A 24,407-nucleotide genomic window follows, 5' to 3' on the forward strand; every position below is an offset into this window, starting at 1 on the left:
GAGAGAGCTGAGATTCTGTGTTTACTCACACTTTCCAAGCAATATGCACACATGGCTTATGACACACAAAAAAAACACTTTAGGGGCAGGAGAGACAGAGAGAGAGAACTCAGCAGTTAAGAGCACTGGCTGCACTTGCAGAGGGTAACTAGGTTCAATTCCCAGAACTTACGTGGTGGTTCACAATGGTCTATAGTTACAGTTTCAGAGCCTCTGATAGCCTCTTTGAAGTCTCTGTTCCCCAGACACAAACAGACATACATACAAGCAAAACACTGATTTGCTGATGGGTGCCTTCTGGTTTCTGTTCTGTAGAGTGTTAACCTGGCATTGAACTTTCAACTCTCCTGCCAGCCTCCAGAGGACTGGATTATAGGAGCTTCCCAACAGCTAGATTACCAGCAAAGTCCACGGATTCTCATTCAAGTTATTATTTGCTTTCTAATTAGTATTACAGCATTTGATTTTTCTAGGTAGATCCTATCTATGGATAAATGCTTTAACATTCTGTATTTGTCTGCAATAGTAACAAATACCAGCTGTGTTGTGTTTGGCACATGATTAGCCTTGGATGGACACTTGTTCAACTTTTGTATTAGTTATACAAGAATTCATTATAAAAGTCTGTGTTTAACTACACAATTTTCTACTTAAAAAATCATACAACCCAGTTCAAGCCAAAAAATTATGCTGCAGAGTATTTTATGTTAAATTAAGAAAAGTCATTCGGATCTATCAGTAAGTTTGTAAATTAAAACAAATCAAAGTAGGCTTACTTGATTATTGCAAAATATTTACATAAACTACATTTAACTCGTGGTTAACCTCACAGTTCATGGATACCAGAGAATTAAGTGTTCTCTGATACATGCACACAGGGTATTTATCATGTACCAGGCACCGAAGAACACCACTGCAATCTGCATTCATTTCCGGAAGCAGTGAAGGAAGACAGAGACAACAACAATTCTTTAAAAACCTCTGAAGTTGTTCAACAGACCTACCGAAGCCATCATGGCTAATAGGGAGGGAGGGTTTCTTGCCAAGGATGCGTAGCAACTGACTTGTATTCCATTTTTCTAGGTGAAGGAAAGGAGAAGCAGCCTGAATAAAGAGGAGAGAGGACAGAGACAGAGAGGTAGAGAGACAGAGGCAGACACTGAGAGAGACAGGCATGGAGACAGAGACCGAGAGACAGACACAGACACAAAGAAACAGAGACAAACAGAGAGAGACAGAGACAGAGAAATTCACTTGTTTATTAAAATATAATTGTACATGTGTTTTGTTGCTTTTTTTGTTTGTTTTTCAAGATGGGGTTTCTCTGTGAAACATTCTTGACTGTCCTGGAACTCACAGAGATCTGTCTGGATATGCCCCCCCCCCCCCAAGTGCTGGGATTAAAGGTGTACATCACCACCATCTGGCTTCAACTTTGCTTTCTTTCCTGTGAGGTGTAATACTTGTTTCTTTAGTTATTATCAGCCATTAGTGTACAGCTGAAGGTATACACCATTGTCTTATATAGGCATCCTGTTGTTTTAAAAGTACCCAAATACAGTCCCAGTGTCACTGGTTTGTATTTCAGGTCTTCAGTCTTTAAGTATCACAGATGGCTTATACTGATGAGACAAACTAAGGCACAGGTAATATGTATAATAATATATCTTTATCTAGCATGCTAATGGACAGATCAAATGCTATTCCCTGTATAATTTCATTCTTTTGGATAAAAGTCTTATTAATTGTAGGCACATTATTTTTCAATCTCTAGCATTTTAGTACAGTGTCCTACTGATGGGGAAGTCCTGTGTATATGCCAATAAAGCACTGTTGGCCAATAGGAAGCAAGATAGGTGGGACTAGGAGTCCAGGAGGACTCTGGGTAGGAGAAACACAGGGAGTCATCATGTAGCCCGCCAGAGAAGTAAGATGTCCCTCCGGTAAGAGAAATACTTAGATGGGTTAAATACTTAAGTCAGAGCTAACCAGTAAGAAACAAGCAAGGCCAACAGCTTCATAATTAATACAGCGTCTTGTGTGTTATTTGGGGACTACAACGCGGCAGAGCCCAGGCAACTGGCAGGGGGGGGGGAGAACCCAAGCGGCTGGCAAGGAAAAGACTTCTCTCTACAATCCTACTATCTTTCAGGTTTCCTGCTTTGGTCAAAGATTCTTTTTTTGTGCTGTGCTATATCATAGTGTCCTGAAGCATCACTCAGAACACCCCAGCAATTCATCACTTTCCCACAGTTATAGGTTTCTGTAGCCCTGACATCAAATTTAATAACTCTCATGAATTTGCCGTGGACGCTATAAATTTAGTCTGCCCCTTATGTTCCTCTCTGTCCCAGCTCTGTGCCTTGGAGACAGTCTTGCCAGATTCCTATGTCTGATGGCCTCGGAGAGTAACCTAACTCTTTTTCTACTGTGCTAAAAGCTGGACTGTTCACGGAAGTGGACTGACCTGCTGTCCTCAATGGCCTCAGTGGGACCAAGACTGTGGAGCTAGAGTTTCTATTGGAGAAATGAAAGATTCCCCTGCTCTCCTTTGGGGTGATGAGGTGATAGAACACAGACCTGAGAGAGCCTGAGGGAACAGATGCCAACCACCCTGTGGGGTACACAACTATCCAGGTCAAGTGAATGTAGACAACGTGAAAGACAGAAGAGGATGCAGGAGAAGGGATGTGCGAGTCCCTTGGGGGCAGTTAATGGTTCATCGTTATTACGAAGTTAGTTTCAGTTTATGGTGATATTTACGAACTCCCATTTCTGGCATGAACATATACTTGTCTCCAGTTCATCCTGTCGAAACAGTGTCTTACAAAGATTTAAAACAGCATTTGAAAAGGTGTGTGTGTGTGTGTGTGTGTGTGTGTGTGTTTAGCCTAGCATAGAGTTTCCACTGGTTTTTCTGAGATAATGATGAAGAAGAAGAAATTAAAACGTGAAGTTCAGTGCTAAATAACTGGGGTGATTTGGGTTAAATATACTTGACATTTCCTTACTGTGAATCTTCAAAAATGTTAGCTGTCAATGTGCAATCTGAAAGCTGAAATTTTTATATAACTCTTTATCTTATAATCTTTGTAGAGGGTTATAAAAGGGTAGAGAAGAGGAGAGAGAAGGAGGAAGAAGTAACCAAAATTATGGATATAGAAAAAAAGCCTTATAGAAATTGATTCATAGGGACTGACTCTGGCCAGGAAAGTATTAGAAATTTTATGTTGCTTTAAGTAACCCCAACCATTCTGGTAGATGGCGATATAAATAAAACCCAAACTACAATCATAAAATAATGGAATACCTGGGGTCATATAACTGGGGAGATTGACGTGGTTTTAGACATTAAATCCAAGGGTTTGAAGACTCTCCAATTTCTTTCCATATTCTTTCTCCATTTCTACACTACTTCTATAAATGTTTTGGGTTCCTTCTTTTTAAAAAATATGTCTTCATTCTTAAGAATTTCATGTGTGTATTCAATAAAATATACTTGTATTGAACCCCATTACCCCACTTTTATCTTATATACCTGTCAATAGGTCCTACTTGCAAATTCATGTTTCTATTTTTTATAACTGAATCCAACCGTTGCTGCCTGTATATATGCCTGGTATGGGCCCATCCAGTGGAGTATTGAAATCCTATCAGCGACATAGCCTCACGGAAGAGTGAGTCTCCCTTCCCCAGCAGTATCACCTAGCCCATCCGTGTTATAATGCTGGTTGGCTTTATGCTGTGCACATCTTATGCAGATAACTACAACTGTCAGCTCATGACTGTCTCAGCCTGGCTTCCCTGTCAACTAGCAGTCTCCACCAAGTAAGGACATCAGAGGTCATAGTCTGTATTTTATTTGACTCTAGAAAAAGGAAAGGAAATACTTTCTCAATACATAGTGATTAAATTTAGCCCAGAATAGTGAATGAATACAATCCTATCATGAGTAGTGGATGGTAGTAACATCATCACTCCATCATCCATAGAAACTGGTCTTTGAGAAAGGTCTCTCCAATTAACAAGGCATCAGAATTACATTTTAAAAAAAGAATTTGGATCTTTTATACAAAGCAAGAGGGAAAGAAGCTAGTTGTTGCTAAGTAACGATGTGTACATGAGATGCGGTGAAACTTTGCCTTTCAATGAGATTGTGCTCTATAGCACACCATTCTACAAGTTGCATGTTTACTATAAATTAAGAAAAGTTCATTTGTAACAGTCCTAGAAATATTTGTTACTCACCTATCTTCAACAACTATTGAAAGAAGAACTTAACTTCAGGAGGTAATGCTTAGCTAGTTTTGTGATAGTCTTGCATCAAAATTCTATTCACTGAAGTATAAAATGACAGCAAGAGACAATTTAAAGGAATATGTAACAAAAATATTTTATAACTTCCATAATAACAGAGTAAATTTAAATTTATTATATACCACAATAATAACTTTTGTAACACATGGCAAAAATGAGTAAACTGTGCATAAAGACAACAGAGACAATGACTATATCCTAAAATGCTACCTTTTCATTTTTCTTAAAAATAAGTGAAAATTAGTGTCGTCATTTGAAATGACATGAATTATAAAATTATTTTCCAAGTTGATATTAGGAGTTATTAATTTCTGTTGATTCAAAGCAAACCCAGAAGCACCAGATTTATAACCACATTAAATTGCAACATTTCACTTTAAAAGAATCTGAAATGAACTATTAAGTGAAAATGAGTTTTGCAAGTATAATTAAGGAGAAATTTGAAAATATTTGGCTCTAATTTTTAAGGATTATTGAACACTTATATCAAGCACTACAGCCCATGGCTCCATTGTATCAGCTCCACAAAAGAGGGTTTTAATCCCCTGTGTAGGGAAGACAAACATGGAAAGATCAAATGACCTTAAGCAACAGGTCCTGTGCAGAACAACCTGCAACATCAGCTCAGTTTAGTCAGTTTTCTTCTTTATGACTAGACTTGAGCTTTTAATGGTATTATAAAGTCCATGGTAGAACTGTGTGCAAGAAAGAAACTTCTCATATCCTACACATATATGTTTTCTTCTACCGTCAAAAGTCTTCCACCATCCTGATTGAGTATGTGGCCTGTTCTGGGGAGGGAATACATGTCTGGGACCTGTCAAAAGCCTATTTGGAGAGGTCACAGGTCCTTTGGGTGAGTTTACTGTTTTGCTAAGTAAGCACGGATTTACATGTCCTTCTAAATGCTTATGTTTGTACTCATAGAGTGTGCAAATTTCAGGAAATTTCAGTAGAGAAGACTATTTGGGCAATGAGCAAGGCTAAATCAGAGTGCTGAGAATCAGGGCCCGCGGTGCTCGGCCCTAAATGAGATGTTGATACCACCTGCTCTGAAGTTGTCTCAGTCAATGTTCTACTGCTGTGAAGAGACAGCATGACTCTGGCAATTCTTATAAGAGAAAGCATTTAATTGGGACTTGCTTACAGTTTCAGAGGCTTAGTCCATTGTAAGCGTGGTAGGGAGCATGGTGGTAAACACACAGATACGGTGCTGTAGAAGTAGCTGAGAGTTCTATATCTGAATCTGCAGGCAGAAGAAAGGAGGGACACTGGGCCTGGCTTGGGCTTTAGAAACTTCAAAGCCTGACTTCAGTGACACACTTCCTCCAAAAAGGCCACACCTCCTAATCCTTCACAAGCAGTGCCACTCCATGATGACTTTGAGCTTGTAGGGTCCACTCCTACTCACACCACCACAGAGGCCTAGGGAACAATAGGGAAGAAGGGACAGCAGGGCTGTAGGAGCTGAAGGATAGCATCAGTACCTTGAAGTTTTATCTTCTTGATATGACATGGCTGTAACAATCATCACCACGAAGCAGGTGTGAGTGCCTGCAGGAGATTTGCACACATGCACACTAAAAAAAAGCAGGAGGAAACTAGTTAGGAAGAGAGAGGATATCAACAGGAATGGGGGTTATTATGAGAAAAGATTATGATTACAATGCATTGTGTACAAGAAATAAATTATAAACAAAATTTAAAAACCAGTCAAAGAAAAGAAAAATGGTTTCCTACCACAATGTTTATGTTTTTTCACAGTTGATGAATTTTCATTGACACTTGATCACCCCAAATCCATAATGTTCATTATCTTTGTATTCATTCTATGGACTTTGAGTTGTTTGTTTGTTTTTTTTTTCCATTTATACTGTTTAGGTTTATCAGTTATTTATGCATGCATTGGACCTAAATATATGATTTAGTTTTTTAAAAATAGAATTCATGAATTGATTCATGAAGAGCAACATTAGGAATGTGACTCTCTTTTGTCAGAAAATTTATGTGGGAGATAACTCTCTGATAAGCATTACATAATACAACCCCTTGATTATAAAACACAAAGCTACTGAATTTGAAGGTGGAATTATAGCAGTGAAATTCAGCTGGTAGGTTGTGTCTCTTATTTATGGCTTCTGGTTTAATGCTTCCAGAATAAAAATGTTCCCATCAGAAGTGTAATCATTGGTGAAAACTAGCAACAAACCATCCTCTGAAATAAAAGTAATGGGAAATGAAAATATAGAACAAAAGATGCCTTTCAGATGTGATGTGAGGTTTTCAAAGTCCATCTTTATGCAGCCTCACATTCCGTGATTATGAGCCTACAGTGAAAGATGCGACACTCTGCAGGGTTCTCAAGTCTCCAGAGAATTTCCAGCCGCACATAAAACCAAGCATACACAAGGGTAAGAAATGTGCCTTTATATGTTTTATCATCTGGCTACTCTGCAGTTGTAAAACATATCAGAAAAAAACTATGTATGTGGAAACCTGCAAAATGAATGTCTAGAAAGTCATGTTTATTCAGATATTCAAAATTCCATCTTCAAGCAGTATCAGCAATAGCTATCAATATACACAAATGCACATTAAGTATTCAACTGTACATGTGTGAATTTCTTTAAAATACAGAATGTTATGCTTGTAGTTCATATAATTTAGGAACATTCCAACACGGCACGATATTTTAATGGAAGCACCTGAAATTATTAAACAAGCTGAATTATGCATAACACAATTCTGAATACTTCGTAATTCATGCTGTTTCACCTTCTATTATATGGTGGTATTTATTCAAATTCCTATACTCATACTACAATCATGTGTGTTGCTATAACTGTGTTCCGTTCATTTCAGTCCTATGTCCCCTGGTGATGGTCTTGGAAGAAGAGGTCTTTGGGATGTAATCCAATCATAAAGGGACAGTTTTCATGACTGGGAAGAAGGATTCTAGAAAAGGAGCCTCATACACCTACCTTCAATGTCATGGGACACAGAAATAAAATACAGTTTGACAACTAATCAGCAGCCATCACCAGACTTTGCATTCCCAGAGCCTTGGCATGCATCTTGCAGCTTCCTGAACAACGGGAAATTAATCTGTGTTCTGCACATGCTTCCCACTCATGGTATTTAGAGGTAGCAGTTGGAGTTTAGACTGAGCCAGGATACAACATAGTTACCATTACAACATCTTCTACACAGTTTATTTGTTTTTGCAACATTGACTCATCTGACTTGAGTTTGCGGCCCATCACTCAGAGTTCCCTGTGCAGTAGGATGATGTTCCCAAGTATGTCTTAGTGAAGGAATCTCGGCAGAACTTAATCATTTTATAAACCCTCTAGGACAAGTCTTAGCAAGCTATTAATTAGAGTTTTACAGAGACCTTGGGACTGTTTCTTTTGTCACATCATCTCCAAATAATGACAGGCTTATTTCTTTCTGTTTGACAAACATGACATGTCCTCTTGTTAGTCTTTCTGGTTATGGAAGAAATAAGGCTACCTTAAAAACATAACCTTATAGAATGTATTGCAAATCAACCCACCAGGTACTGTCAGCCACTGGAGGTCATCCCACAGCTGTTTATATAACAAAACAGAAGGCAATCAGAAACCTGAATTCCAGAAACAGAAAACCCACTCTCACTCTTCATGGCGTCCAAGATGAGCTTGCATTCCCTGTTAGAGCCCTCACTATGAAATGGTTGATGGGCTACAAAACTCTACTGTGTCATTTTGGGTCAGTCTAATGCTCACTCTACCTAAGCCCCTCCGGTAAGACAGTGAGTTGTCTACCAATCCGAGGGACCAGTGATCAGAATCCTTCAAAGCTCTCTTGTTCACAGCATTCTGGTAAGTGTCCAGGACCTGATGCCTGTTGAAACTAGGAAACCTAGTATGTGGCTGTTCAGTTCTGTTACCCGGCCCTGCTTGTCCTAGTTCTCAGGATCTTTGGATTCAGAGAGTATACATTAGCAATAAGGCCTCCCACTGGGGTTCCAGACCTGCTAGGCAAAATCAACATGGAGTTCTGTACAGTTGCTGGAGCAACATTCACTAACATTTCTCAAGGGTTTGATTGTTTGAGCTGTCTTTGGGAATTAGAATTTCTGGTATCTCAAATTCCTAAGTGTGGGTGGTCTTTGTGCCCAGGGGCTAATATACTAATTAGGCAAATTACTAGAGCCATTCCCAGCCACCCAAGCTAACACACTGAATACAGACTCCCTACTTAGGGAGCTCATATTGACAAACTCAGTCTGATACATTATAACTTCCATACAGATTCCACACTTAAAGTTCAACATTAGTTAGATGGTTATTTGACACATATCTTGATAGTTGGATTATATCCATAAACAGAGCACAAAAGTAATTGTCACACATAAATCAACACTCTTAAGAAAAATGGCTCAGTCACTTACCAAAACCTCAACTGCTCACTGCAACATGTTTTACGCTGGAAAAGTACCCAGTGCTTTTCATTGCTAAAAACGCTACTATAAATGCATGGTGTCTTAGGATTATTATTAGTGTGATGAAACACCATGATCAAAAATATCTTGGGGGAGGAAAGGGCTTATTTGGCTTATGCATCCTGAGTCTCAGTTCACCGAAGGAAGGAAGCCACAGCAGGAACTCAAACCAGGTGGGAACCTGGAGGCAGGAGCTGATTCAGAGGCCACGGAGGGGCGCTGCTTCCTGGCTTGCTCCTTGTCTTTAGTATTTCTGTGGCTGTGAAGAGGCACCATGACCATAGCAACTCTCATCAAGGAAAACATTTCATTGTGGCGGCTTGCTTACAGTTCAGAGGTTTAGTCCGTTTCCATCATGGCAGAAAGCAAAGCAGACAAGACGCTAGAGAAGGAGCTGAGAGTTCTTACAAGGTGACTCACAGGCGGCAGGCAGGGGTCTGACTCACTGGCGTGGTTTGAGCACATACGAGATCTCAAAGCCCGCCTCCACAGTGCAAAACTTCCTCCAACAAGACCACACCTATTCCAACGAGGCCACACCTCCCAATAGTACCACTCCCTTTGGGGGCCATTTTGTTCCAAACCACCCCACGGTTTGTTTGCTTAGCCTGCATTCTTATAGAGCCCAGAACCGCCAGCCCAGGTGTGACATCACCCACAAAAGAGGGGGGGGAGGGCTTTCTTATCAATCACTAATTAAGAAAATGCCCTACAGCTGGATCTTCTGGGGGCAAATTCTCTACTGAAGTTCTTTCCTGTCTGCTTGATTCTAGCTTGTGTTGACCTACAAGCAGCCAGCGAACACAGAATGGAAAATAGCACCTGAAACCCCAGTCCACAAAGGTACAAAAAGCGTGATTTTGGTTGTAGTTCTGAGTCCAGACACTGAACAGTTCCTAGTGTTTATGCATGTAAACTGTTGACATTCAACTCACCCATTTCAGCTGACAGGAAGATACAACTGTTAAGAGTCCATTTTAAAGAGGAGGTCCTATAAATATTTGCTTAAAAGTAAACGAGGAACTGCATATCAGTAGATCTGTTACTTAGCATTGTTGTTTTTCTCATTTTTTTCCTTGTTGAGCTTAATTTAAAAAATCATATGTGTGGAAAGTTCAGTGCAATTAAATCAACAGGAAAATGAACTTATTATGGTGAGAGTGTTAAAAACAACAAAGAAACAGGACCGCCAGGGGGCATTTATTTTAGAAATACCACCCAGAGGGCTAAGGCTAAAGATTCAATTTACACTCAACGGGACTGAAGCAGGGAATGGAGGAGGCAGAAAGACTTGGTTAGCAGGGTATTTTAGGGCACACACAGTCCATGCAAAATAATCATATTGGTTTGAAAGTGGGAATGGAAAACACAAGTAAAAAACACAGCGGTGGGGGAGTTTGTTCCTGTGGTCCTGGCATTAAAAGTCTGGATTTGTGAGGCTGAAAATCAGACTTTAGCCCTGGCTCCCGTAGTGCCTCAATGGGTTAGCGTAAAACGATTGAATTCATAGACAGACATTGCGCTATATAAGAATGCTCATAATCTTATATGACAACAAATGAAGGGAATTTGTTGACAAATAAGTATTTGATGGGCATACACTTGTTATATGTGACTTTTTTTCCTCCCCAAGTCAGGATTTCTCTGTGTAGCTTTGGACCCTATCCTGGCACTTGCTCTGTAGACCAGGCTGTCCTCAAACTCACAGACTCACAGAGATCTGCCTGCTCTGTCTCCCAAGTGCTGGGATTAAAGGAGTGTGCCACCAATGCCTAGCCTTATATGTGACCTTCTGACAAGACACACATAGCCTCTCTGCTATGTGTTGACTTTGAAATTGCTTACCTTCATTACTCCTCCTGCTTCCAAATCACTGCATTATATTTACAGAAAACCATTTTGTTGCCCTAATTTTAAAAAATCTTCCCTTTTTAAAGCTATTTCATTTTTTCTTGACTAATTTGTTGTCCACTACAAAACTTGATCAACAAAAGTTCTTAATATATGTGTCTAGTATATGTTTTACATTGGTCTTGGTCAGTATGTTTGGGAAAGTGATACTGTTTTAAGTGACGTAATCTAAACATCAAAAGTAGAGGCTGCTGTTCTGCACTGCAGGTGACAAAAGGTAAAGATTAATGGAGTTCAAACCTTTCATCTCTTGACGCAGATCCTATTTTTTTTTATTGGAAAACGTTGTTCACTAAATAATCCTTAAAGACTAGAAGCAAAACACCACAGACAGATAGGTTTCTGACATTTTTAGAGCTAATCAAGGAGAATGAATTCTTGAACAAGCCGGGCTGTCTGTCTGTGTGGTGTCTGAGGAAGCTGCTGCCTGGATTTTTGATAGAATTAAAGACAGTTTAAAGGACTGAGCACTAGAGGGAGAAAAGCAACATGGTCATTCATTTGATTTGTAGTGATTTCATTATTTCCATAGCTTACATTCTTCCTACAGTAAACATTTCACGAATCTAAGAGGTCTCTGTACCTTGCTCACAAAGGCCATCTTGCCTCCATGGGTACATGACTATTTTCTGTGCTTCAAGGCAACCTCTCCTTCCCAACTGTTTTTCCCGCACTAGAGAAAAGGGCTTCAGGAAGCCCAGGCTCCATATTCAGATAGCCATCTCGGCAGGTGCACAAGGGTGATCCCTAACTTGCCTGGAAACCTCAAAAGACCTTTAGAGTAGCCCCAGGGCTAATACTGTGATGAATAGACTTACGGTGAGTCAAAGGCTGCTAGAGAAGATATCAGAAGACCAGACAGACAAGTTTGCAACCCGATCTATGGTCAGAATCAGGGTCCCACACTCACCAAGGGCTTGATTATATGCAAGAGTTCTCCTCAGTCTCGTTTCTTTCATGTGTAAAAGGAGACTTTGAAGTTTATTTTACTAGATGATTCATGGGGAATGTCCTTCTCAATATATGTTTCTCTTATTGGTTGATGAATAAAACACTGGCCTATAACCAGTAGAGGCAGGAAGATAGGCAGGACTAGAATTCTGGGAAAGGTAGGCAGGGGAGCCCACTAGATAGTTGCCATGTAGTCCACAAAGGAGTAAGAGGTCCAGACCCTTCTCGAGTAAGATAAGACCACATGGAAATACTTAGATTAATAGAAATGGGCTATTAATTAAGACAGAGCTAGCCAATAAGTAGCCTTAGCCATCGACCAACAGTTTAATAACTAATATATGTTTCTGTATGCTTATTTGAGACTGAAGGCAGAAGGACCTGGCAGGACAAGAAAACAACATCAACAGATGATGATAAAGAAACAAAAAACAAAACAAATTAAAATCAGACAACATCAGAGAACAGCTCAGAGTAATTGTCTTCCACTGGCAACCTAGTATCTTTTAGGTGTTTTGAACATAGACCAGGCAGGTGACACAGCATTTTTGTTACAATTGCAAGATAGCTCAGTTTCCTCGTGCCTTTGCCGACCTGCTGGAGTTGACAATTCCCTCATCTCCAAATTATTTAAGGAATAGTGAAGATAAGAGTGTTTAATCATGCTAGTGTTGTGTCATGTTTCTTGCTTTTCTTTTGCAAAGCATTGTGGGATAAGATGGATCCTACTCAAGCCTTGGTCTTTTTGACATTTACCTTTCTAGCTCTTCTAGAGCAGGAGTAACAGAAACAGGTAAAATAATGTTCCTAATTAACTTAATCACCATTCTTAGTTAATCACAGGGTGCCTAGGTCCAGCTCCACATCTGCACTGCCCGAGCACAGAAACTTCTCCTAGGAAACTGCACATTTCTCACTTGAAATTGAGAAAATTGAGGACCAAATGTGTTTAAGGATTTGCCCAGACACATTTTTGCTCTGATTTGATTTTAATAGAGCAAGTCTGGCAAGAATAAGGTCGCAGAACGTTGTCAGTGAATGCACCAGCTCGGAACAGTGGATAGGATCAATTTGATGTTTCATTATCCTTGTAAATTAGGAGGAGCTATTCCAGACAGCATAGAAGTGCTGATAGCAGGGGAGCACCCGCATTCAGGGTGACCTGTTACACTGCATGGTTCCTACCGTGGGAACCACCCACTGCCGGCCACCTCCATATCTTCCTGCTGGGTTTGCATTTAAATTGACTCACTTTATTTTAGAAAGATACAGACAGTATGCCTTTACCAGCACTTGTTATAAGTGCTTCTTATATGCTAATGTTTTCCTTGAGGCCTAGATCTTCAGTCATACCCTTAATCCATTTTATAGAAAAGCTTCTATAGCAGGTTTCAAGAGGGTAAAACTGATGAAATGATATAATTAAGCTCTTAAAGGGCATGGAACATACCCCAAAACAACTATTATTTTTATATGTGGCCCTTACGTGTTAAACATCAAATTTGTTTTATTTTTCTTATAAAACAAGTATATAGTATTTTTAATCATTTCTCACAAAGCATTTAGATATAGCCAACTTCAAAGGTGAAAGGGAGGAGTTATTACAGAGAATAAAATTGAAGACAGTCATCTCCCTATCTTTACTTCGATTAACGAACATTGACTTTTGGACCAGGCAGTGGTGGTGCATGCCTTTAATTCCAGCACTTGGGAAGTAGAGGAAGGTAGATCTCTGTGAGTTCGAGGCCAGCCTGGTCTACAAAGCTGCACAGAGAAACCCTGTCTTGGAAAAAAAATTAAAAAAAAGAAAAAGAATACTGACTTTTAAATCCTCCTTGCTTACTTTTGTTGTTGTTGTTTCGTTATGTGTCATCATATTAAAGCCTTCTCTTTGAGAGGACAGCGCTCTACCCTGGTGAAGTCTAGTCATCACAGGTGGGGATCAGCTCAGAAAAGAATGGCTAGTGAGTACACGCAGCAGCTGGGATGCATAGGTATTTCTCTGTAGACAAGATTTGCTATTAAGTTCACTTGCAATGAGAGAGCTTTGCTTGTTTATCTGTGCCCTAGGCAGTACAGCCAATACTAACTCAAGTCAAGAACTGCTCAGGTCTACTTTAGGCTAAGCAGAACATTCAGTTGGGACTAACAACACTTTCTGATCTTTGGCCATGGAGTCCTGCAGACCTCCAAAGTAAGCTGAGTAGTATTCAATTTCTTCAAGGTCTGAGAATCATTGCCTTCATCAAGGTTATGGCTTTGGTCTTTTTAGAAAAGTCATAATTGAGTCCACATGTGACCATTTCCTCCTCGAATCCCCAGTATTTTTGAATTCCTGAGAGACTTGAATAGCTGCCATTTTTATAAGTTCCCTATCAGTTAATTTTAAAATAGTGGGTTCTGCTAAGTGTGATACTTTTGCTGGTTCAATGTACATCATTATTAGTGAGGAATACTCAGATTGGCCCAGCCAGCATGTGATGTTGGGCATGCTGCTTCGCCTTTATGTCTCCTCATAATCCCAGAAATTAGACTGGAACAAATACACAGTCTTAATGTGGTAATTTTTGAGCATGTAATCAAGTAAAAAACGTAAAGTGTTTTGCACAGAGTCTGAGTCAATATAGTACCCGATGTTGGTGAGGAAGCATTATTTTCTTTAGTGCCCCTTTGAAAGAAATTCAGGTAGTTTTGCGACAACAAGCTTGCAGTGTTGTGGTAATAGAAATGGCAAACAAAGATACAAGTGGGTATCACGATCACAAAGGGACTTCTCTTCAGTCATCCCCACAGTCTCTACCTAAGGTTGTGGATTCCCCGGATGTGGCATGAAGGTGTTTGATGCTGGGCCTGATCATATTTGATGTGAACTCCTGCTTCACATTCTTCATAGATGAAAAATAAGGTAAGCAGTAATGTAAGAGTAGATAATAATTCATACCCAGTTATTACTGCGGAAATATGAAACTGGCTGCCAACAAGGAAGTTTTGATCAGTAAACCCCTCTTGTTTTTCTTTATAGTGAGGATTAATCTTGCAATTCAAAAAAAAAAGTTGGTGCCCATTTTTCTTTCTCTTGTTATTCTTAGTAGAATTAAACCTTCAAGCTTCATTGACTACTGGCTGAAATTTCATTACTTTTATGTCTTATCAAATTATTTACTTTGCCAGGCATTTGCCACCCACTTTTCTTCAGGAATTTTAGCTCAGATTTAAAGTACAAATGTGCTACCCTTGCTGATGACAAAGTGTGTTAGTGGGAAACAGAGAAGAAGCACATGAAAAACTCATTAGGAGGACAGAATTTGTTTTTCTAGTGCCACTTAGGGTGTGATGGATTCAGTGGGGGGGGGCACTGATGGAGCACACAAGAATGCAAATGCCATTTGTGAGAAGAGAAATAGCCAGCCCCTTCTTCCAAGGATTCTAAATTCTCATCTGCTCCCTTGTGAACACCGCGATCGTCTCGCCTCTGTCAGGAAGTGTATTTGCAGATGCCTCATGTGCTTACACGGGTTTTAAGAAGTTCACTTTGTTAAATGTGAAAGCATCTTTTATTATATTTATTCCTCATCCCTCCCACTGAGGTGGAATGGGGGCAGTGTGCCTGGGTATGTCGCTCAGGTGCAGAGTCCTTACGCATTCCATTTTTCAAGCTTCTGACCTTGTGATTGTCCTTCCTTTCCATCCCCTACACTGTCACCACCACAGATGGATGAACACCCTGGGAAAATATCAAAAAATGATTGATCTCATGAGGTTTTATGTTCCAGGTACATAAAAGCTTTTGAAGTTATTGATGTGCTTTTGGCTAGTACTTCAATACATTACAAGATTGAATATTTACACATGATGGACTTGTGACACAGTGTATAATCACTATATTTTAATAAAATCCATTAAGTCACAACATATACCAGAAAATTTCCTTGTAGTGGATTACTAAGTGTAGTCTGAGGATCAGGAGGATGTGGGTACCATTTGAGAAGATGGTCTTGAGGAGCAGGTGTGATGCATGCTTCTACAGTTAGGAACCTTGTTAACGTAGCCTAGATGAGATTTAGCTTGCAGCCTCTAAAATGTCCATTGGTGACATTTGTCACACAGGATTAAATATGATGGATATATTAGTATATGTGTGCATGTACATTTTTATAGTACACGTCATCTTTCTTTGCAGAAGAGGGCAGACTGTTGACAATTGTCTCATTTTATGTGTGGCTTGAGTGTAGCAGCAACAGAGCTGTGGTTGGTTCTATGGACATAGACTTGAGGCCATGCTTCCTTCAATAGGAGCTTGGTCTAAGGGTCCTGACATTACTCTCAGAGAGGGTAAGTGCAAATGTCAGGGATCATAAACACACGCATAGATCTTTGTCTCATCAAAGTACCCCACTATAGTAACAGCACCTGAAAAAAAAGGAAAGAAATGAGGAAAAAACACAAAGCAGAGAAAAATAGGAAGGCCAATGATGTTAGAGGTGAAAGAGGAGATTTATCTGTAGAAAGATGACAAAAGACAGCAGAGACAGCAGCATGTGGGAAAGCGAGTCTATGGGGCAGAACCCTAAATAATAGAGGGACTAGGATGCTCTGGGAACCTGGAGCAAAGGATGGGGTGAAGACAATGGGTAGTGGGAGCGGGGAGAAGAACACAACTAATTGTGGGTCTCCAGATGCTCTTAGACCCCTTCTCTATAAGAGAGTCTTTCTTATTTGAACTCTTAGTCAAATACCTTCTTTGCCCCCTACTGGCTTGACACTCCCTCTCTGTATACCTCAAACTACAAGGGAAAGAAAGGCATAAAACATGGAGGCTAAGGCTCATTAGATACACAGTTAAGTTGGAGGCTGATGTTGCTTAGACCTCATTATCCTCATCCCTAAGGATATTGGAGAGTTTTCTCTGAATAAATTGACAGCTTTTCTCTGAATAAATTGACAAGGGCATTAAAAAGGGAGCAGCTGAGAAAAGTCACACAGAGCTGGGCAGAGTATTAGTAACTGTGAGAGCTCAGGTTTGGACAGGTTGTCTGTGTCAACCGCCTCCATCCAAGGCTCAGGAAACACCCAAGGGGAGGATACAGAAAGAATGTAAGAGCCGATGCATGGAGGGAGCTGTGCAGTGCTGGCTCCTGGATGTGACGTGGCTGGCCGTTGCACACAGCAACTCACAGAAACCATGGCTACCTGTGCAAGATGGAGTCAGTCAAAGTTGCAGCCTCGGTGGAGGAGAGGTCCGGAAGCCCACCCCTTAGCTGAGGAGCTTTTGGCAGTTCACGACACAGAAGAGTTTCTATGGTTACCAATAATAGTGCATTCCAGAATGCCCAGGAGACAAGATTTCAATTTTGTCAGCAGAAAGGAATAACCAATGTCTGCAGTGTAGATCTCATTCCCTCCATATCAGTCATCCCTAGACCACAGATTCTTAGGCCACGCCTAGTTTTCAGCTCTTCAAAGCCTCTTCCTCTTTAATGCCACAGCCAGGGCTGAAGATAAAGGTGCTTGCTACCCAGCCTGACGTGGTGAGTGTACTCCCTGGGACTCACGTGATGGAAGGAGAGAGGAGAGAGTTATCTCATGGATGCTGTCCTCTGATTCCCACATGTGGTGTCTTGCATGCATGCCTTCTCCATGATAAATATGTAAAATGTAATCAAGAATTACAATTAAAATTCTAGTCAGTCTTCACAGTCATTCCCTGGTAAGTTAACTTGGCTCCTTTGTTCCATTTTTTTTCTGTCTGGTTATTATTTGATAAAATCTCAATGATTTAAACCTTTTTGCCTATACCACACTCATTACTACAGATGTCACTGGAGTTAAACTTATAGCTTTATTGCTCTCTGTAAACAGAGATTTCTCTGTCCCACCCTGTCACACAGTCGCTTTTAAATTTCATATTAATTTCAAACCTTTTGGCCTATAGTGCAGGCTTATTACTAACTAGCTCTTATATTCAAATTAACCCATTTCTATTAATCTATGTAGTGCTATGTGGCCTTGGCTTTTAATGATCTGCTGGCATCTTGTTTTTTGGGTTGCTTCCTTGAATCACCCCTGACTCAACCCCTTCTCATCTGAGTTCTCAGTTTGGTTGGCTCACCTAACCTTATTCTGCCTGGCTATTGGTCAAACAGCTTCTATTGTTAACCAATGGGAGCAATACATATTCATAGCATACAGAAAGACCATCCCACTGCAGTTCTCTTTTTAAACTAAAAGGAAAACCTTCATCCTGGCCTCAAGACCAGGGGGAAATCACACAGTCTTCCTCTAGTGGGTCCTCGGTCCTCCTAGTGGACCTTCCAAGGCCTCTTGGTCTTCTCAGTTTCTCACATCCCCCTGGCATCCTCACTCTCCGCTGATCACGTTACCTCCTGTTTTCCTTGGGGAAAAAAAATCAGACAAATGATGGCACAGTATCAATGGGTCATCGGATCTGCACCTGTCCATATCTCACTTTAATAGTGGCTAGTGGATCTGATTTTAATCTGCTGCATAGGATTAAGCGTTTTGCCATATGCTGGGGAATCATGCTTGTTTTCACAGTGTTCGTAGCCTAGGTACCAGACCCAGCAGTCTTGGAAAGGTGCGATTCGACTTCACTAGAGGAAGGTAGCGTCGCTACCTCTGCCCCCCATTCCACTCAAGTTCTAAAGTCAGCACACTCGCTGCAGCTCCCATCCACCTGCCATCGTAGAGGATCATTAAGCACAGCATAATTATGCAAATAAGACAGTATCAAGTTTACCTAATAATCATAAAGAAAAAACAGTGTGACTCTGCTAATTACTGAAAATGATGAAGACTTCTGATTGAGAGACTAGTGGTGGCTGCGACGATGATGGCACAGTGCCATCTGCTGGCTCGCCGATTAGGGTTTGCGAGCTGATCCCAACAGAAAGCAGGTTCGAGAGGTCCACCACAGGGATGGGGCCTCTGCTTTCAAATGTCTAAGTTCAAAATTACTTAAATTCTTAACCTAATTCAAATCATAAAAGAGACTCTGAGAGAAGGAGTCTAGTGTTTAGAAATCAACTATTGTCCACATATGCTTTTTATTAATGTATTTTTTTCTTGAAGGATTTCATACATCCATACAATGTATTTCAAACATACTAATCCCTTCTACTTCCTGCCTCCAACTCCTCCCAGATTTCCCCCCATGACCACCTCCTAACTTCATACCCTCTTTTCATCTTTTTAAAGATAACCCATTGAATTAGTTCTGCCCATGGGTGTGGAGACATCCACTGGGTCATGGTTAACCTACCAGGGATTGCATATCTAAAGAAATGTGACTCTCTCTCCCTTAGCAGTCATCAACTGTTGATAGCTCCTTGGGGAATGGTGGGAGCTCATGAGCCCCTCCATACTTTATACTAGAATGTTTGCTGGCTTGTTCCTGTACAGGCAGCTAGAACTCCTGTGAGATCATGAACTCAAGGGTCTTGGCATGTCTAGAAGATGATATTTTGCATCAGTCCTCCACGACCTCTGACTCTTACAAGCTTTCTGCCCCCTCTTCATCAACTGGAACTGAGGCTTGTGGTCTGGGTGTGATAGAGATATCTCATATTTGAGTCCTTCACGGGCACTTTTTCTCTGTACTTTGACTCACTATGAGTCTCCATGTTAACCGTTATTCATTGCACAAAGGAGCGTCTCTGATAAGCAGTGTTGAGTCATGTATGTAGAAGTCAGTATGATGCTATGCCCACGTAGCAGAATAGTAGTAGTAGCTTTGCTTCTGGGGTCGATGAGTTCTTTGGCCATAGATTCTTGAGCAGATTTACAGTCCTAGACAGATTTTCTCCTGTGGAATGGGCCTTGAATCTAATTTAGAAAGTGGTTGTTTACCCCCATAGCATACATGCTGCTATTGTACCCTTGGGCTTGCCTTGCCAGACTGGTCAGTATTTTAGCTCACAATACTGCTGAGTAAATCTTTGGATGGCTTTTCTCTGCCAGCAGCCTCCATAGCATTTCTGGTACTATGCATGTTAACCAATAGGGAGGAAGCTCCTAGGTCAGTACCCGTTTTTTTCCTCTAACTCCATGGATCAAAGTGTGTGGTAGTGTCCTCAAAGCAATAGACTCATGGCATCAAGTTTTGGTTGGCAACCAAAAGCAATGACAAATATATATGGAAGACAATTGTCCTTTGTGTAGTGTACTAGGACAACTCTGTTTAAATTCTCATGAACATATGGAATTTACAAAATAGTAGATTTCTGTATGGCTTTTTCAAATATCCCAAATCTTAGTTACCCAACCTTCCATTCTCTCTCTGTCCTTCCATCTTTTTGGGAACAAAGAGATGGGTTGGAAATGTTCCAGGTCAAACTATTCTGTGTTGTGATTACAAGACTGTGGTACCGAGACTGTACACTAATTTCCTTAGTTACACTATGATAAATCTTTCTTCCATGTCAGTATTTTATTTCCTGTTTCCACTCTCAGTTGACTGGTTATATTCAAGAGAGTCTGTTATGTGAGATATATAACACACATATATTATGTGTGTAGCAACAATGTATAACTTAGTCTATAAGGTGCCTGGATATGAATGTTCTAGCAGAATTTGAATTCTAGCCTAATTTCCTTTTCATTTTACTGGTGAAAACTACAAAAGGACACCTTTACCATTTACAGGCCATTACTTTTTTACTTTATTTAATGTTGTTCTGAAAGGTTATCTCAAACACAAATATTATTGGCTAACTAGAGAATATGGTAAAAACAGAACAAATAGCTAATTAAACTGCATATCATGAAATCTTGACAGCTTAGATAATAAATATTGTGCTTCACAAGGGCTGTGTTTTCTCACAAAAGCTGAAATACCATAAGTTCAGTTCTCTATTAATGTTTGGAAAATTGCTTTCTAATGTTGCCAAATCCATGTCGTGATGACATTCACAGATGCTTAAGGGCCATGCTGATTTGAATGGTATGCTTTGTAATTTGCAAGCATGAGCTAGATATTTATTTATCTGCCTTGGCAGATCTTGCTTGTCAGTAGTTTGATGGAAGCACATTCAGATGCTATTTGAAAATATGTATCTCACGAGGCAACAAACATTTCCCTATTCAGAAAGGATTAAAAAGCCCAGTGTCATAGAGTAATATGTTTATGCTGGCAAGTAACTTGTAAACTACATATTATTATTTCATTCCTTCAAAACATACTAATTTAATTCTTAGAATATTATTATGGACCTGTTTATGTGACAACTCTAAAAAAAAGTATTCCATCATATGTTGCCACCTGACAACCATGCTATCACAGAAGTAAAAATGCCCAAGAAACTTAGGACAGAGCAGTTACATCCACCACCCAATGAACTTCTGCCCAAGCCCCTTAAATTCCAGGATTACAGGTATGAGTCCCCATGCTCATCTCAACACATTGATCTTTTATTTGCTAACTCAATGTTCTTTGAATATTTAGCTGTCTCAGTTCTGCAAATCTTTGCATGTGTGGATGTGCTCCCAACAATTCTATTGGTGAAAGTATCTTAGCAGCATTTAAATGATTCTTTAGTTCTGATCTCCGTGACATCACCAGTTAATTCATTAACTGGACACATTGCAACTGCAAATCAAAACTGGTAAAGGGTAGAATTGGCTTCAGCATCCAAGTCGGTGAACCATCTTGCTTTAATCTATAGAAGGAGGGTCTCTTGAGACAAAAGTTGCTGAAATAATAAACTCCTAGGTAGACTTATAAGTTTTGTTTTTGTTTCTAAGTCAATTTCAGATTTTAATGGCATGTTCCTTGACCAGTAATAAGAACTGATATGACCAGCTCCCAAGTGGAAGAATGACTAACTGTAACCAGCCACAAAAACCTGAGTCACTTAACATCACCAAGGAAAATAACCAGAACTTGGGGAAAACTGTGTTTTTATGATACAAACTGTTTAAAAAATGATCTCTGATGGTACTTAAAACCACAGAGATGCTCACCTGAAAGTGACTCAGTAGGAGGACTACAGAGGGTGGTTTTCACAATAGGAGAAAGTACTGCATGAAAGCTAAAAGAATATTTTGGAGGAATTTTCTGAGATTTGTGTCTGGGCTTTTATAACTCCTAATTGTGTGACAAGGCTTGACCTCTGAATATCACTGCATTCACACATGACTGTGGACTTGACGCTTTAAATCAACTTCTCAAGCCCTCACAAAGTGCCTAGTCTGACGACCCTCAACATTAACTAAACTCCAGCACAGGTTGTAGAAAGGTGCAGGGCTTGATCTCCTCATGAGAAGACACATGCTTGGTTTCCTTGGTTGGCACTTATGTCCTGGTTGGTGCTTCTTGCAGCTTTTACACAGATTCAAGGACATCATGGGACAGTAGGGATGGCAATGGCCTTCAGGGGAATCTGTGTCCTAGACACTCCTGAAGCTCTTGTTGCAGGACCCAGAATGAACACATTCATTAAAGAGGTCATGATAAATTTTACTTGTACACTTAGTGGTAGGTCTAAGATTAATAATATGCCTTCTTTTTACATTCTTATCCCATTATCTTTTCCTCTGAGAATTGGAGGTATAATCTCATTTTCAAATTTTGTTTCACTAGATATGTGGTCAATGTTAGAGACATTCTTTTTGCCTATAATGTCAGTCTCATCATGGTACCCTGAACAGTCTTCATACAGACAAGTTTTGGGGGAGCTTTTGTCCGTCCTTTTAAGACCAAGGACTTAATATTCTTGACATTTAGCTTGCAAACATGTAATATTCAATCTTTGTGTTTGGTTGAATGTCCTTCCTAAGCCATCTATGCCAAAAGAAATGGACAAGTTTCCAATTTTTAATTTTTAAATATTGTATTGTATATTGATGCCACACTTTTTATAAAAAGATTTATTTATTTATTTTGCATACAGTGTTGTGCCTGCATGTATGCCTTTAGGTCAGAAGAGGGCAACAGATCTCGTTATTGATGGTTATGAGCCACCATGTGGTTGCTGGGAATACTCCAAGTATAACACGGTTGTCTATCTTTTGACCTTTTCTTTATTATTTGATAGTGACTTTGAATTTCTTATCATCCCCAACTCTTATGATGAAGCCATGCTGCTTCACCTACTTATGGTTGGCTACCTTCCCTTTTGTCTGGAGAACATTTACTCATCTACTCACTCAAGGTATAAGCACTTTGATGCTCCAGTCTGCTTCTCTGAACACTGTGTTCAGAGCAGTGACTCCTTTTACCCAGCTTCTGTGGTGAATGCTCTCTGTTAGTTCACATGATCTTAGGACAAGAGCCGAGCATCAGTGGCATCTTCCTGCATGTTCTCGGTGAGCACTAGAAACACAGTAACTGTTGGAGGACAGTCTTTGTTGTTGCTTGTTATTGACCCAGTTGCTCCTTTTGGAGTCTGCCACTCAGCTCCCAAATAAATCACACAGAGGCTTATTATTACTAGTGAATGCCTGGCCTTTGCTTGGCTTATTTCTAGCCAGCTTTCCTCAACTTAAATTATCCCACTTACTTTTTGTCCCTAGGATTTCCTCTTTTACTTCTATATATCTTATTTTTGCTCTTACTCTGAGGCTGGCTGAGTAGCTGGGTGGCTGCCCCTGGAGTCCACCTTCTCTCACTCTTAGATCCTCCTTTCTAATGTTCTCCTCCTATTTATTTTCTCTGCCTGTCAGCCCTGACCATCTTTTCTCCTGCCTTGCTATTGGCTGTTCAACTTTTTATTAAACCAATCAGGTGTTTTAGACAGGCAAAGTAACACAACTTCACAGAGTTAAACAGATGCAACATAAAAGAATGCAACACATCTTTGTGTCATTAAACAAATGTTCCACAGCATAAACAAATGTAGCACAACTTAAAATAATACTCTACAACAGGGATTGCCATCAGTTATGCCTTCATCCCATCAAAAAAAAGAACAGGGCTTTAATTTAATAATAAAGTAAAGACAGAGTTTCTTTCCTGCCTGGTCCCACAGTCATTTAGTTCCAAATAAATACACAGGGGGATATAGCTAGCTTAGTTGGTAGAGCATGAGACTCTTAATGTCTGGGTTGTAGGTTCAAGCCCCATGCTGGGCACCTTTTAAAGACAGAGTTTCTTTCCCACCTGGTCCCATAGCCATGTAGTCCCAAATAAATACACAGAGGCTATATTAATTATAAACTGTTTGGCCTATGGCTCAGGTTTTTTTTTTTTTTTTGCTAGCTCTCTCTTAATTATTAACTTAAACTATGTATTGCCGTCAGACTGTGGCTTACCCCTAGTGCTCTGGAATGTTAATCTTTTGGCAGCTATGTGGCATCTTGCCCTGGAAGAGATACAATCACTCTAAACACAACAGTCTATTCTGATGACATTGAAATGTCCATGTTCTCTGGTTTTTATTCCATGCTACAGAAAATGGAATCATTCCTGTTGGTGTTGGTACTTGTAGATTACAAGCTTTATGCCATTAATACTACCTACCAGCCTTAGGAATTTCTTATTGGGCTTCCTTAGATATTGGTACACATCTTTGTGCATACATCACACAATCTGAAAGTATCACTGAAATATGTAATTATGACACAACACAATGGCATCATCCTTTTTGTTATCGTTGTTACCCCATCCATTTCTGTGGCTCTCCTTAATCCATGAGCAAAAGGAGTCTTTGGGTCACAGCTGGTATTCAGTTAAAAACCAGCAGCTTTTTACTTGCTGTCTTATCGTTTATAGAAGGTTCCACATCTG

This window comes from Mesocricetus auratus, unplaced genomic scaffold, assembly GCF_017639785.1.
Source record: "Mesocricetus auratus isolate SY011 unplaced genomic scaffold, BCM_Maur_2.0 Super-Scaffold_100018, whole genome shotgun sequence".
NCBI lineage: Eukaryota > Metazoa > Chordata > Mammalia > Rodentia > Cricetidae > Mesocricetus > Mesocricetus auratus.